Source organism: Stegodyphus dumicola, chromosome 9 (assembly GCF_044657685.1).
Source record: "Stegodyphus dumicola isolate Sdum_Otavi_A_Nest chromosome 9, ASM4465768v1".
Classification (NCBI taxonomy): Eukaryota; Metazoa; Arthropoda; class Arachnida; order Araneae; family Eresidae; genus Stegodyphus; species Stegodyphus dumicola.
Window position 1 is genome coordinate 50,313,122 of NC_140776.1, and position 15,175 is coordinate 50,328,296.

The 15,175-nt window shown below is 31.7% G+C and overlaps 1 protein-coding gene across 5 annotated transcripts in view; it reads right to left on the reverse strand.

Moving 5' to 3' along the window:
- LOC118188795 (thrombospondin type-1 domain-containing protein 7B-like) overlaps nt 1-15,175 on the reverse strand; it is a 1,066,734-nt gene that overhangs the window by 346,251 nt on the left and 705,308 nt on the right. Inside the window, exon 1 of one of the 5 annotated variants that reach the window (XM_085823428.1) lies at nt 9,094-9,256. The exons of the other annotated variants lie outside the window; for them this stretch is intronic. The gene's annotated coding sequence lies outside the window, so the exon portion shown is untranslated. Of the gene's footprint in view, nt 1-9,093; nt 9,257-15,175 lie in introns of those variants that run through there. 5 annotated transcript variants of the gene reach the window in all.

Below are 15,175 nucleotides of genomic sequence, written 5' to 3' on the forward strand. Positions count from 1 at the left end.
AAAGAAGACATAAAATACAAAAACTATTCGCAAAACACAAAAGACCATCGACCATAGATTCTTCAAAGAAAAATAGTCTAAGGATCGGCCATACATAATTCAAAGAAAAATGGTCTAAGTATTCAATTGACAAGGAATTCACATTTTCAAGCAAATGTACTGACAGCTAATGAAAAACACATCGACTTTCATTTCAAGAGTAAAACAGTTAAGGTGCTTAGTGTTCCGTGTACCTCGTCGCTTCGTGGAAACTTTTATAAAGAACATATCCATTGCAATAATGTCAAAAATCGTCATTTTAAAATCACGTTAAATACAACCAACTACTGATTATATTTAATCTTATCTGTATGACAAATGCAGGAATTTTCGGAATATCTTCCAGCATGTTACATCCAACTGCAAAGACACAACGCATGCGTTGCTCGAGGCTGGAATATTAGCACCTTCTTAATCAACAACAGCAGTTGCCCTCGCCAACGAAATAGAAATTGATAAATCTCACTTACTTGGAACTAGGAAATCATTTTCCTAAATGATGCTGAAATTGATCTTCAAGAGGAATTCTGAAAGAAATTAGTGAAATGCTGCCGAAAAAATGCACTTAGTTTCATAAAACAAACTTTATAATTAAGACCTTTGAACAAGGTGGTAAAAATTGGCAGTTGCTTAAAGTATCATACATATGTGCTATTTTTGTATTTTCTTTTTGTTTACAAAATGCATGAGTAAATATATTTTCTTATTGTTTAAAAAATGCATTTCAGTTTAGGTTTGACATTTTATACTTTAATTCAGTGCATTTCAATGTCAAAATTCTTTAAAATTGATATTTCCGAATCCTTCGAATCCCTTTACACAATTGTTCACAGAAAAAAAAGGAGGGAGGACTGTTTTATATTCCTCGTTCTACTGAGCCGATTGACGAAATTCAAATTTGGCTTTCCATGTCTACAGCTGTCGAATTTTGAATGACGTAATCCTACTGCGAATATGGGCATCTGAAAGCCCAAATTTTAAATTTGGAATTTGTTTATTATCGATTTTATATTTTGTAAAATTTTAACGAATTTTTGATTAACAAACTCAAGGATTTTAAAGCGAGAAATGGCAAAGTTGTACAGAAAAAAAAATTTCATCTCCAGCGCGTGAGACTGCGTATCGGAAATTCTAAAGATATGCTCAACTTAAAATTATTTTGCGATATTGCTGTTGAACTGAATTTTATGATTTAACGGCGAAGAACATGATACTTAGTAAATAAAAGTAACACACAAAATGTTTAAAAAAAATGCCCCTTTGGACGCAATTTAAAATCTGAATTGCGCTGTGTGCATAAATTTTTGTAACCTTCTATTTTCTATTGAACTTAAGAGAGTACTGAATAATGCAATGGTAAAAATAATATGGAAGAACTAATTGAACTGATAATTTCAAACAATGAAAGAAATGTATTTGAGTAATTCGGAAACAGAATGGTACTTGAATTATTAAAACATTAATTACAAACGTTATTTCCTAACTCATAGAGAGGAGCACGCGGATATTAATAACAATAACAAATGCCATCGCTTTTGTTTCAAAAGCTATTAAAAGCAACTGCAAACGCATATGATTAAAATAAAAAAACCCTCTCAAATTATTAAAACGATTGCAGCAAACGAAATCGTGTATATTTTCGAAAAATAACAATAGTTTTCTTAGAAATGAATTATAAATCGTTCAAACATTGATTTACAGAAACTTCGTAATAGTACATGTTCATAATAAAAAGATGGAGCATAGTTTATTAATGATTAAACTTTTTGATTCATCTAAAGAAAAGTAATTAACGTAGACTGCAGAAAGTATTAGTATTTCGGTTTTTCGAGTCAGCAACTTTAGTTTCCATTAAATTTCTCTCTACTTACGAAACCCAATTATTGGAAATCTGAGAAATAAAATGGAAGTTGTTTTCTCGAGTTTGTTTGCTGAAAGAAACAAATTTAATTGTTCATATTTGCGTTCTTCTTAGGTAAAGGATTTCTATTTCAAAAAGCAACTAGTGTGACGAGTTATTCGTCAAAAATTTTACCTTGTAATGCACTGCAGGTAAGAAAAAATATTTTTGAACATCTGAGAACTCAGATGTTTAAAACATTGTAAACAAAGATTTTGTATTTCAAACCTGGAGCTCTTGAATACGCGCTGAGTATGCTACCGTTAGACCACGAAGGTACGCAGAAAAGAGGAAAATACCTTGTGTTTTAACTGAAATTTAATAAATCACAAGGAATATTTTCCTAACGGACGACCGCTGAATTCCATGTTGTAACGATGTAATGGGTAGAATCCTAAAAAGAACTTACCTCCTCAGGCCCGAAAAAGCTTGTGTAATTTGTTACTACTCTAGGACAAAGCCCCGTCACACAGTTGCATTGCCGTCACGGACTTTCTAGCAAAAAGAAGTGTCTCAGTTCTTATCCATCCCTCTTATTCACCAGATTTCGAACTTGCATACTATTTTCTCTTGTTCCCCCCACTGCAGTAATTACTTAAATAGCACTAAAAATTCAGAAAATCGTAAGCGAAGAATTCTAAAAAGATGGATTCCACGAAGGCATCAAATAGCTGTTTCAGCATGTTAAGCGTTGTAGCGCTTTACGGGGACTGTATACTGAAGGCTAAACTATTTTTCTCAACATCCGAATTTTTGCGAACTTCAGCCTCAAGCTTTTTAGTCGTACAAGTTTAGGCTCAACTCTCATTTCTTTTACGAAACTTGTGATTGTATAAAATTCCATTCAACTGCTGTTGAGAGAAATATTCGCAAAGATTTAAAACGCTTTCGGTTAAATTAATATAAACATGCATTAAATCAGTTCAGATAAATGCTCATAACAAGCAAAAAAGTTGAAACTCAACGTGTAGTTCAGTATAAAAATATACTGAGATAACAAGAGGCATTTTTATATGCTTAAAATATAAAAATCAAAATTTTTTACATAAGTTAAATACGAAACAGACCATATTATTCAATAAAAAACCACGCAAGTTTATCTTCTTACAAATCCAAACCGAAATAAATAAATATTTTTTTATATATTTAAAAGCTTCTTTTGCGAGAAAATTTAAGATATAAACAAGGCAAAATGTAATGTTAGCTCCGTTTTTAGTTCGCAGACATTTTAATTCACAACGCCAGCTCGTTGTATATGCTTTAAATCTCATTAAAATATTTTTCTACGTGGTTTATTTAACACTGCATTAGATTATATTACATTACTTTTTTAAACGTGAATAAAACGTGGTATTTTTTTCCTTTCTAAGATCTTCTTTATAAAGGAAACTGCCAGAAAGAAAAATGAAGCAGAAGATTTTAGGGAAGAAATATGATATAAGGGGAATTAAAGAAAGGGATTTTTTTTTTATTTTCGCATTAGAAAAGTCTAGAGAAATGCGTAAGGAACAAAAATTATGATGAAATTTTTATGATGAAGACAGTATTTTTTGTTATAACATATAACATAAATATTAATAATTCTAGTTTCCGTACGAAAACATTATCTACTAACGTAACATATAAAATCTACCCAGTAATCTTATAAAAATGATTGCATAACAACAATGTAAAACAAAACCATAAAATTATTATGATATCATAATTTCATTTTCGCAAGATTATTGAAAGATGCTGAGAAATACTTATGAAAAGTAATGAAAGTCATCAAATAGCTGTATAGAGTTAAATGCAAATTTTTTTGTTGTTAATTTTTACACGATAGATTAATTTTTACATAGCTTGCCTTTGAAGGCAAACAAGTATTGCTAACGAAATAAATATTTGACTATTTTTATTGTTCATGCATAGTGTTCTGTTCAGAAATAATAATAATAAACGCTTTTTAAAAATTTCTAAAGGGAAGAACAGTAGTCTATATATATTTTTACAGCCAAAGAATGTGGTTTAGTAAAAAGTAAGTAGATCTATGTGTGTCCAAACAATTGCGTGTTATGCGCATGCGTGTGTTTCCTGTTGTCGAGCATACATTCGAAAACAGACTTAAAACACAATAAATCTACCAAATTATAAAACCAGGGGGGGGGAGTCAGAAATTACCAATTTTCACCCAAAGCAAAATATATCGCTACAATTTCCGTGATATTTAAAGGCAACAGTTGCATTTTTAATAGTATCAGTATCTTTTGGATTACAACTCAAAATAATCAGGAAGAAAAAGGTACTTCAGTTTTCAAAGCTTAAGTAATAATTATTAATTTTTTGAAAGCAGCACGATATAAATGAATTAACGAAATATGAATCAAATAATTTTCAAGGTACACAACGCTTTTAAATGTTCATTTTGCTGTGCTAAGTTAAGCTATGTAATGTTATAATTTCAAAAATAAACCGAAAATCTTTCGCCGAGTAAAGGTTATACCAAATTTTGTTTTACTCAGAATGAAGTGACCAAAAATGGTTAGCAAGTAACAAAAAATAAAATATCATTAATAAGAACGGACGTGGAGTAATATGTTTTTGAAATTTTCCTATTCTTGAATTAATGACAAATCATTTACTTTATTGATTATTAAACTCGTTAAAACTTTAGTTGTGACTCACGCAATATAACAATAATACTGTGATTCGAAAGAACTGAAAACAGTAACTCCGAAATGTTTGTGAAATATCTGAAGAACTGCTTTGAGATGTCACTAGTTTTATTCAGATCATATACATGTGTTAAATAACCATGTGTTAATTATAATATCATATACATGATCATATACATGTGTTAATTATAATGTGTTAATAAAATCCGCCAAACCATGTGTTAAATAACCTTTCAGTTAAACCAAACAAAATCCAGCCTCCGCCTTTTTTATATAAATTTTATATTTAAATTATATTTCATTTACTTAATTTAAGTTTAAAAATGGTTCTAAAATTGCTCAGGAATATCCAGATATATATTTCAAAGAAATATATGAATAATAATGCGCTGACATTCTGCTAAATTTACTTTAATATATAAATTTTGCTGCTGCCCCAAATAGTAAATTTTAAATAAAAAATAGCCTCTATTTAACAATCGCTCAGAGACTTGCATTGTAATTTGGCGAGATTTATGTGCAAACATGCGTTACCATCTCCCGGGAACTTTAACTAACCTGAATCGTTTTTGAACTTAAGCGAACTTAGAGACATCATTTCATGTTGTTATACAAGTGAAAATTTATTTTACTTTTTAATAGATATTACATTTTAATTAAAAAGGGGCATCGATATATAAATTTTTCTCATTCTTAAAGACAATACTCCGCTTTTAAACTCATAGCAGAATTTCACATTTACAGTGAAAGCACGTAATAGAGCAAAAGTTCCATTGTTATTAATGAAATGTAGCAAGTTTAGTTTGAAATAATCTGAATGCATCGCACTGATGAGAACTAGTAGCTCGACATTTGGATAAGCGGCTGTTTATTTTAAAACATCCCCATATGTAATTGAACGTGAATCAGTTTTTGTTAGATGTCTTTCACGAAGATAACACTCGCGTGTTTCGCCATATTCAATTACAACTACACGATGTAAAAACCGGGAGACGGGTACGGAGCTAACTTCGCGTTATATCAGAAATAAAATGGCTTACAATCAAATGTTTTTTTGAACTTAATATTTTCATAATAAGTTACGTAGTGAACATCAAACAGAGGGGAAAGTGCAGAATCCCCCACTGCTTGGCGCGTTTTTAAGAATTGCACATACTCGGTATCCATGCACACATCGAAAAGTCAAAGAAAATGGACAAAAATCCAATTCTTCTTCTTCTTGTAAAAAGCGCCAAGCAAACGCGAAACAAATAAGAGGCCGATTCTGCTCTTAACCCTCAAACAGTTTAGTTAATTTCACTCAACCCATAATGCCAACAAACATCAGCAAGGTACGAAATATTAACAGACAACGAAGTATGAAATACAATACATAATGTTCAAAATATATTGTGGCGTACGTACGGGGTCGTAATGAGCTGACCGCACACAGAACCGAAGACAGCTGCATAAAATTTATTTTTCCAAAGGAGACATTTTATAGACCTGGAACTTTCCACAAAAGTGCTTACGCAGCTCTTTTCAATGGGATAGAGCATACTCAGTAGTTAATAATACAAACTACTAAAAATGCGAAACACGAGGCAATGCAAAGCGTATCTAAAAGGCGAAGCTCTCAGGATATCTCAATACTCAGAAAACAAATATAAACTAACAACTGTGAAACTGATGCTTTGTCCGGTTTTATATAATTTCCCCTGCCAAGAAATATCTAGTACCTTCCGCATCTCGAAATTACTGGAAGGCATATAAAGGCCGGATTGGTTAGAGTTACATATAAGGATTAAATACATTTATACAATCAGAATACCAATTACAGTTATACGAGGACCAGACCCAAATGTCTCGAAATGATCGCCGAGTATGGCGACTTTTGTCAATTTATCGCCAGATTTGGCGACGAAATGTAGTTGGTAAAACCACTGCCAGCTTGGCGATACCTCGCCAATTGAGCGAGATAGCCATTTATTTAAATGTTAAACAGACTTGCCCCTGTAATTTAATTTTCCGATGGAAGTTCGTTTCTTCAGACATTTCATTTTACATTATACAAAAATATATGTGATCGTTATATAAGTGTGCATGAATCGAAATAACATCATATCCATGCACTTGCATTAAAACTATGAAAGGCTTCGTGACCGTCCATGAAATCAGCCCGTTCACACTCTTGAAACGCATGTGTGTTCTACAGTTCTATGTTTTACAAAAACATTTCCGAAATTTTTAGCTACGATTTCGCGTTTACATTTATCTATAAAGTTATTCTGTCGACGTACCGTTTTTTGATAATATTTGTAATGTTTTAAATGAACTCACTTATAGTTATTTTATAGTGAATGATTTTGATGCTTAGAATATGAGCCAAAACACGACGTAAATGACGCTGCTTCATTGACTCCTTAATTTTGGTTATTATTATTTAAATATAATTTTAAGAGACACCCACGTAAAATTAGAAACCGTCGAATGTCAAAAGCATTAAAAATGGGAAGTACTATAAGGTAAATAGGGAAAATATCTAAACTGAATTTCGCAAAGTCAAAGAAACAAATAATAAAACAAAACTGTTGCTGCAAACTACAGTTAATAGTGTAACAAATCATAAAGAGTTGACCATTAAACATTTCAAAACAAATGTAAATTTTAAAATGTAAACAATTATAAAAATTATAAAATAATTATTTTGTACTTTTATAAAAACAGGTACTTTTCCGTTTTGCCGGCGCAAACGATAAAGTCGCCAATAATGGTACAACTGATGCCAAACGGAATATCTTCGCTGGTAACCTTTTACGCTTCATTTTCAAAACAAGTCGCAGCCATTTCTTATCAGATTGATTGTTTCTTTCAATATTGGCATACAATTACATAGAATTTTTGCAAGATAGTTCAGTTTTATGCCCTAAGAACATTCGCGGTCATTAAGTCAATTAGGATGCAATCACACCGCTCACCGGAAGGCGAAAATATAGAAAGGCAAAATCAAGGGTTAAATTCATCAATTCTAATGAGAATGCAGTAGCGAAGTAAAGCACTGTGGTTTTACATAATTTATGAGTAAACTATTTGTACGAATTGAAATAATTCTTGCATTTAAACTTGTATTCTATAAGATTTAACTTGAAATTAATGTAGATAATTACTGAGAGAATTAGATTTTTGTAGCGTAGTTTACGTGAGATGAGATCACTTGGGGTCACGTGATAAGAACCGGCGAATCAGGATGTTGAACCATGAAAGCATAGTAAATTCTTAAATTAACGTTATTTTACAAATTTACTGTCTTTATTTATTGGTTTTTTACAAAATTTTAAACCATATTAAAATCAAACCATATCAAAATAAAAAATTCTTAGAACTAACATTTGTTAACATTTTTTATGTGTATAGTGTATGCTGTCGCCAACAAAGTCTGCTTGGCGAGACTTGCGCTGGCGAAACGGAAAAGTACCCAAAAACATCTGGCGCTAGAAATTTACGTTAATAAATAGCTACAAAAAAAGAAGCAATTTTTTATAAAATTTATCAGTAGGATATATTATAAGCAAAATGTATATTTTAGTTTCAGAGAAATACATTATTAAAAAAATAAAAAAATAAATAAATCTGAAAGATTCAGATTTTAAATTACGTCCAAAGGGGCGCTTTTTTAACATTTTGTGTGTTTCCTTTATTTATTTAATATCATGTTCTTCACACTTAAACCATAAAATTCAGTTCAAGAGCAATACCGCAAAATAATTTTAAAATGAGCATATCTTTAGAATTTCCGATACACAGTCTCCAAAGCTGGAGATAAAAATGTTTTTTTTTTTTTTTTTTTTTTTCTGTACGACGTTGTCATTTCTCGCTTTGAAATCCTTGATGTGGCAATTAAAAATTCGTTTACATTTTTACAAAATTTGAAATCGATAATAAAACAAATTCTAAATTTCAAATTTGGGCTTCCAGATGCCCATATTCGCAGTAAGATTACGTCATTCAAAATTCGATGGCTCTAGGTACCGTTGTTTTATCACAATGCGAGAAACATATATACATTTATGCAGATTCTTCGTTATTTAATTTTTTTTCAATACAGGACGATGATGTTTGGTGGCAACAGTTTGAAACGTGGAACGACATTTAGGGTGATTCGACGCAAAATCGCAAAACGAAAACAATAGTTCCTTAGGGAGAAAGTCCCTTTGGACTAATAAATCAAAATTTTTGTTTGCTTATGCGACGATGAACGCATTTATTCATTTTTCCCCTCGATGTAAAACGTATATTTGGCTGCAAACGATTTTGATAATTAAAATTTGAGTGCAAAAATATGGGTCGAATTTATATTGGTCGCCTTTCTTATGATACTTTTATATCATTAATAAACTTAAAATTCTCAAATCATTTGCACGGAATTCGAAAAACATTATCTTAAAAATACTCTTGTTATAATGGAAGGAATGTGTTTTCCTACACAGAATCTTTATAATAATATTAGAAAACAAAACTTACCTATTCTCAAAAAATAGCTTGTCGACTTTCGTATCTCAAAAAGTCATAAAAATTGTTGACATAACAATTCATACAAAGCAAATAAATATATTGCACAAATCTTCTGAAGAACACCTTATGCAAATTCTCGTCTACGCATTTCTTAAGACTTTCTACAAAACACACAAACTATTAAAGTCGCTAGAATTATTTACAAACAACACATTTAGCAACTCGGAAAGCACAGCGAGCTTATTAGACATGCGCCCCGGAGGGAATGACGTAATATACAGCTTAACCAATTGGGAAACGTGACGTAATTGAAGCTCCAACTGATTGAAATGCTAGTACTATCTTGGGTGTCATTTCCAGCGCATCCAATTTTGGCAGGTCCTCCATTTACAAATAGGTCGTTTGCTCCGTCGTATATTTTTAAATATTTTTAGAATAATAAAAAAGAATTTTTTTTTCTTCTCTCCCAATGTGCAGGGAATAGCGTGATGAAAAAACACGAGAGATTTATTTTTTGGTATAGCTTAATATTTTGCTTTCTAAAAACAGCAGGGATTTACTTTTTGTACAAGTGGCGGCCAAATTAAAATGTGTGTTGACAAAACAGGCCTAAGCATATGGTTGTTTAGCTGGCATTTAAGAAAATATATAGACAAAATAAGACATGGTTTATTTCACGGAAATACTGATTTCAAATTATGTTTGTAAGAAATTTTGCAGAGAGAATAAAATAAAATGAAATTTAAAATCTCTTACCTAAGAAATTTAAAATGCCATTTTGAACACTTTTAACACTTAACAATTTATATCCTTATAATATAAGCGAATGACTGCAATACAGGGATCATGTGAAGCAACAAATGCAGTAAAAACCAATTTTCCATTACATATTATCAGAAATATGTATGTGCACTGCATTATGTGTGCAGTATGTAATAATGTGTGTTAGAGTGCTGCGCATCAGAACTAAAAAGAATCAAAATACAGGCCCATTAGGAAGCTGGAGTTCAACAGGTAAAATTATTCATTTGTAATGACTGAGTATTTGACCCCTAAAAAGTAATACTTGTCTATTCTCTTTCAGATTTAATCAATAAACTCGACTATATATAAGAAATTCATTCCCTTTGCTCGAAATAAAATATGTTTATCTCGTAGACTTCAGCGTGTTGCCATTCGGCTAAGTGTAAAATATTTATTTTTTCTTCTTTCAAATTTGGTCCGACTGTTACTAATTAACAAACTAGGGGATTTATAAGTAATTAACGCAGTTTTCACGTCTATTTAATTAATAATTACTAGATTAACTCGTAAAATTACATTAGCTGCACTCATTAAAACTGTTATGTATTTTTTCATTTTTATAAAAACTCTTTAAGACAATTCTTTAACACGTCCGTGTTAGCGTCTAGTTTATATGAATTGCTACTGCAATGTTTTTGTCACTGCAATTATTATACAATTATAAACCATCAAACTGTAAGTTTCTAATGTTATGGTTTGCTATGGTTTGGGTAACCATACGCTTTGATTACCAATTAAATATTATTTATTACACGTTTTCCACTGTTACTTTAGAAGTTACGGGAAATTTTTCGTGGCAAAAAAATCGGCCCTAAATAGTGATAATGTAATTGTTAGTTGCCAAGCAGGTAAGAAAAAAGGTTCATTTGCACGATGTTTCTAATGTCAAGAATCCGTTTTTAATCTTCTTTCTTATTCCCTAGACTGTACACTCGCTCCCCCCCCCAAAAAAAAGGCAGGGACGATTTCACATCACTCATTTTACTAGGCCGATTTACAAAATTTAAATTGTGTTTCGCATGTCTCAAAAGCGCAACTTAGAATATATATTACATAACACTGGCCTAACAATAGGTATTTTGACACGAAACTGGACTTTTTCTGAAATGACATACCTATTTTTTTCGATATTTCATTCTACGACTTAAAAAATTATAACAAAATATTAATTTTTAAAACTTCATGAGCAACTTACCGAGAATTTAAAAAACTTATCTTGGCTCACATTTTCAGATTGCGCTAAGAATAATTAGCGAAATTTTTAATTTATTGCTACCTATTATCCTTTTACTTTTATTGTGCACAGACGGTAAAAAAAAATGCTCCTTCATATTTTCAAACAATTTTAATAAAGTAAAAACACATTTGGCGTTATTATCGCTTAAAACAAATATGTTAAATTTCAAAACGGGCAATACATAAATTCGCGTATATCACAGAAAAACTTTTTAACAAAAACTCTAATTCTTTGGGGTATGCCCAAAGATACTTAAAGTAGATGGCGGTACGCCCATCTTCTTTAAGTGACGGTAACAATTTTAGTTATAATTAAAAAATGTTTTTGAAAAAGTTATAAAAGTTACTCAAAGTATAAATTTAAAAAAATAAATCAGAAATTATCTGCGAATTTTATCTGGATTGAACCTAAATTTTTAACTCCAAAAGAAGGAATCAAGTAAGTTTAATTAAAAACGAGATGTTAAAAAATATACAAATGTATCAAATCCAATTAACATCGAGGAGATACAATTCTCAGGACTAATGTTTTAAAAACTACTCGTGCGATTCTTATGAAACTTAGTACTTGGCATAATTTGAATCGTAGAATCGAAATATGGAAAAAACATCGGTATTTCATTTCAGAAAAAAATCTGATTTTGTATCAAATTCCTATGTTTAACAAGCCACATATAAATCTAATATGCATCGTATTCGCACTTTCGACACATGAAAAACGTAAGTTAAATTTCGTCAATCGGTCCGGTAGACCGGGAAATAAAGAACTTTTCCTCCTTTGTGTGTGTTTGTGTCAGAGTGTACATTTAGAAACTCCTATTTCTCAAAGTGAAGTAGCATACTAAAGGGCATGTTTTTGATAACATTTCAGAAAGCAGTTTTATTAGCTCCTGATAGATAATTATATCGCATAAAATTAGTGTATCTTTTAATAATTAATGACAGAAAATTCAACATAAGTATAGAAAAGAAATAGTCAGCATTCACATTGGCTTGATTCTTATAGTCATCAAATAGCACTCAGTCTTGTGAATGCAGCCATTCACCATGGCATAAGTTTTTTAATTTACCTTTGAAATTGATTGACATTGCTCCGTAAATTTCGAATAATTTAAAAACGATAAACGTAATTCTTATATTATCTTTATTTTATTTTTGGTGTCTGTATTTGATGTAATTCGTAATGTATCTAGTACCCAGCAGCAACCGAACCGTGAAACTGTTGAACACTGATAGTTCGATTTGGCTTCAAATCTCGACGGAAGGCCATCTGCAGGGAGTTTGCGTGATTTTCTACATATATAATGTAATGTTCATAGGTTTCCCATGTTTTTCATATAGGAATCCTTTGCTTCCAGTTGCAGTCCTCGTATGATTTACAGTCATCCATGGTACATTTAGCTCAATTTATAACGCATCTAACTGATGGTTTTCATAAGCATTTCACTAGTATTATAAATTATAAAAGATGCTTTTTCTAACATCATATTACATACTTCCGTGTAGAATGATTATTTGCATGTCGTTTAACAATGAATTTTCAATCTATTGCCAGAGCTGACATCACTTCAATTATTTTTTTTATTGGGTTTTAAATAGCCGATAACCAAATGGATGCTGCGTTCTTTAGCAGGCTGAAAAAACTAAAAAGGATTAATGGATATTGAATGTCACTTCAGAAAAATATTGGATGATGATATTTGCTATTTCAAATTTTTATTTAAAAAAGTCCTCAAAATTAGTTATTGTGTTTTAACTCTTTATTTAAGATAAAGAAGTAAATAGAATTCATATAAACTGTCAAAAATAAAAGTCATATGGAAGTATTTTATGGCACTTTTACCATCTCATCGATAACACTGGATGGTTATAAATGAATGGTGAGGCTTTAAATCGATGTATTAATTTATATGGGCAAACCTTACAGAATAAGCAGTGGCAAATGTCCAAGTTTTTGATGCATTAATTACAATCTTTCAATCTGGGCACCCTTGGTAACACGACACACATCTACTCGGTAATCAAATTCTTCTCATAATCGGTGTAGCATGTTTCGCCGTGACGGTATGCAGTGCATGCTTTATCCAATCATAAACTTTCTGAACGGACACGGGAGCTGGAGGTACATGAACTCGGTGTTTAACAACCCCCCAAAGAAAGTAATCGTAAGGTGTTAAATCTGTTGAACAGGGTGGCCAGGGAAGTTTGCTGTCGCAGCACGTCCAATTCAGCGTTGGGGAAGAATACGATTAAGAAGCTCTTGTCCTGTGAAAATGGAGCGAAGCACCGTCCAGTTGCAAAATGTAATCATCATAATTGGTGTAACAACTAGCTGGGTAACAACTGGTGTAACAGCTAGCTGGATAACAATTGGTGTAACAGCTAGCTGGATAACAATTGGTGTAACTACCAGGTTTCCAACATGTCCGGAATTGAGTCACCGCTCACAATTTCTTGTTCAAAGAAACATAAGCCGTGCACTTTCTCGTGGGACACCACACAGAAATGTGGACAAAACTCACTGCTTCACTGAAACCACAGATCTGGACACCTCCTCAAAGCGGAGCACACAGAAAACCTTTTGCTGTTGCGGCGCCATCATGGAAGCTGACGTTGCGGCTGCGCAGTAAGCATGACAAGCAAACAGCAAATAGCGCATGAGAAACTTGGACAGTTGTCAGTGCTTACAGTGTAGGTTTTACCTCGGGTAAGGTCATACATAGATTTATTATTCATTTTTAAAACCGCACCATTCATTTATAAGCATCTTTTATCATAAAGTATAACATAAATGATTTAGACTGAATAGGGAAAGTTTTCATTCAAATGAATCTTACGGATCCAATTAGTTGTATTACAGCTACTTAATTTACTGTAAAATCTATATACTTAATTAGATATAATACTCCATTGATAAAATACTCTATACATCTACTGACATGTAACCTACGAACTTTATCCATGCAAAATGGAGCTCTTCGAATTCTAGAGGCCATGTTAAAGTCATAGATATAATTTAGCATACTTTCAAAATGTCTATTATATAACGCGCTTGTCAAAATTAGTTTCATATGCTTAGTATAGCGAAACCAAAATAATACCTTTTTTAAAACATTTTTCTAGCGTTGAGTTTTTTTTTTAACAAGCATAGTAAATACAAAAAATACACTGGTGAAATTTCTGAATATGATATTGCTCCGCCTGTTGATACACATTCCATAAAGCCGTGAAATATTAGCAGAGAACGGATTTCGGTGAGTTAGAATTTATTCTTTGAAGTGCATTAAAAATAATTTTTAACATCTTCGTGGCACAAGAATAAATTTGTTTAAAAAATCAGGCCATCAGAGAAAACGATTGAAGACAACACAAAACACTCATAATCTTTTCAGTAAAATCGGATATCAAGACTCTTAATATTTCATTTATGAAGAAACCTCCTAAGAAAAGTAAATGAATTATTATAGAGGCCACATAAACATCGTGTGAAGGCGTCAATTAATATTGCTTGTGATACATATATGTAATGATTTCGAAGCACAGTCGCAATGGTGGAGTGGTAGGGCGAGAGGAAGAAGGTGATACCTAACCTAAGTTCAGCCAATTATCATCTTTATTTTCAGATTTCCAGGCACACTAGAATACTTCCTCGTAGACAATGTACTCTTTAATCATACGATTATGATAATTTCTTATACACTAGTATTTTAAGAAGAGTGGCACAGAAGAAGCGAAGCGGGAGGATATTACCAATGTAGAAGCTAGCAAAATAATAATGCTTAATTAGCTCGTCAGAGGTATTTATATCAAAGTAGGTGCGATTCTAGAGACAAGCTATGATTGGTTAATATTAATTTTATTTGCCCTTTTCCAATAGCGTTACATAACGTAGAAAGATCTCGAATTTGGGAGAACAGATGAATTTAGGGGAGATCACCAAATCTAAAATGTTAATTTAGAAATCACCAATTATTTTTAAAGCAGCTATCGTATTTTCGTATTTTATATATAATCCTAGATTCGCTAAATTTCATTGATTTTTATTTTCAGA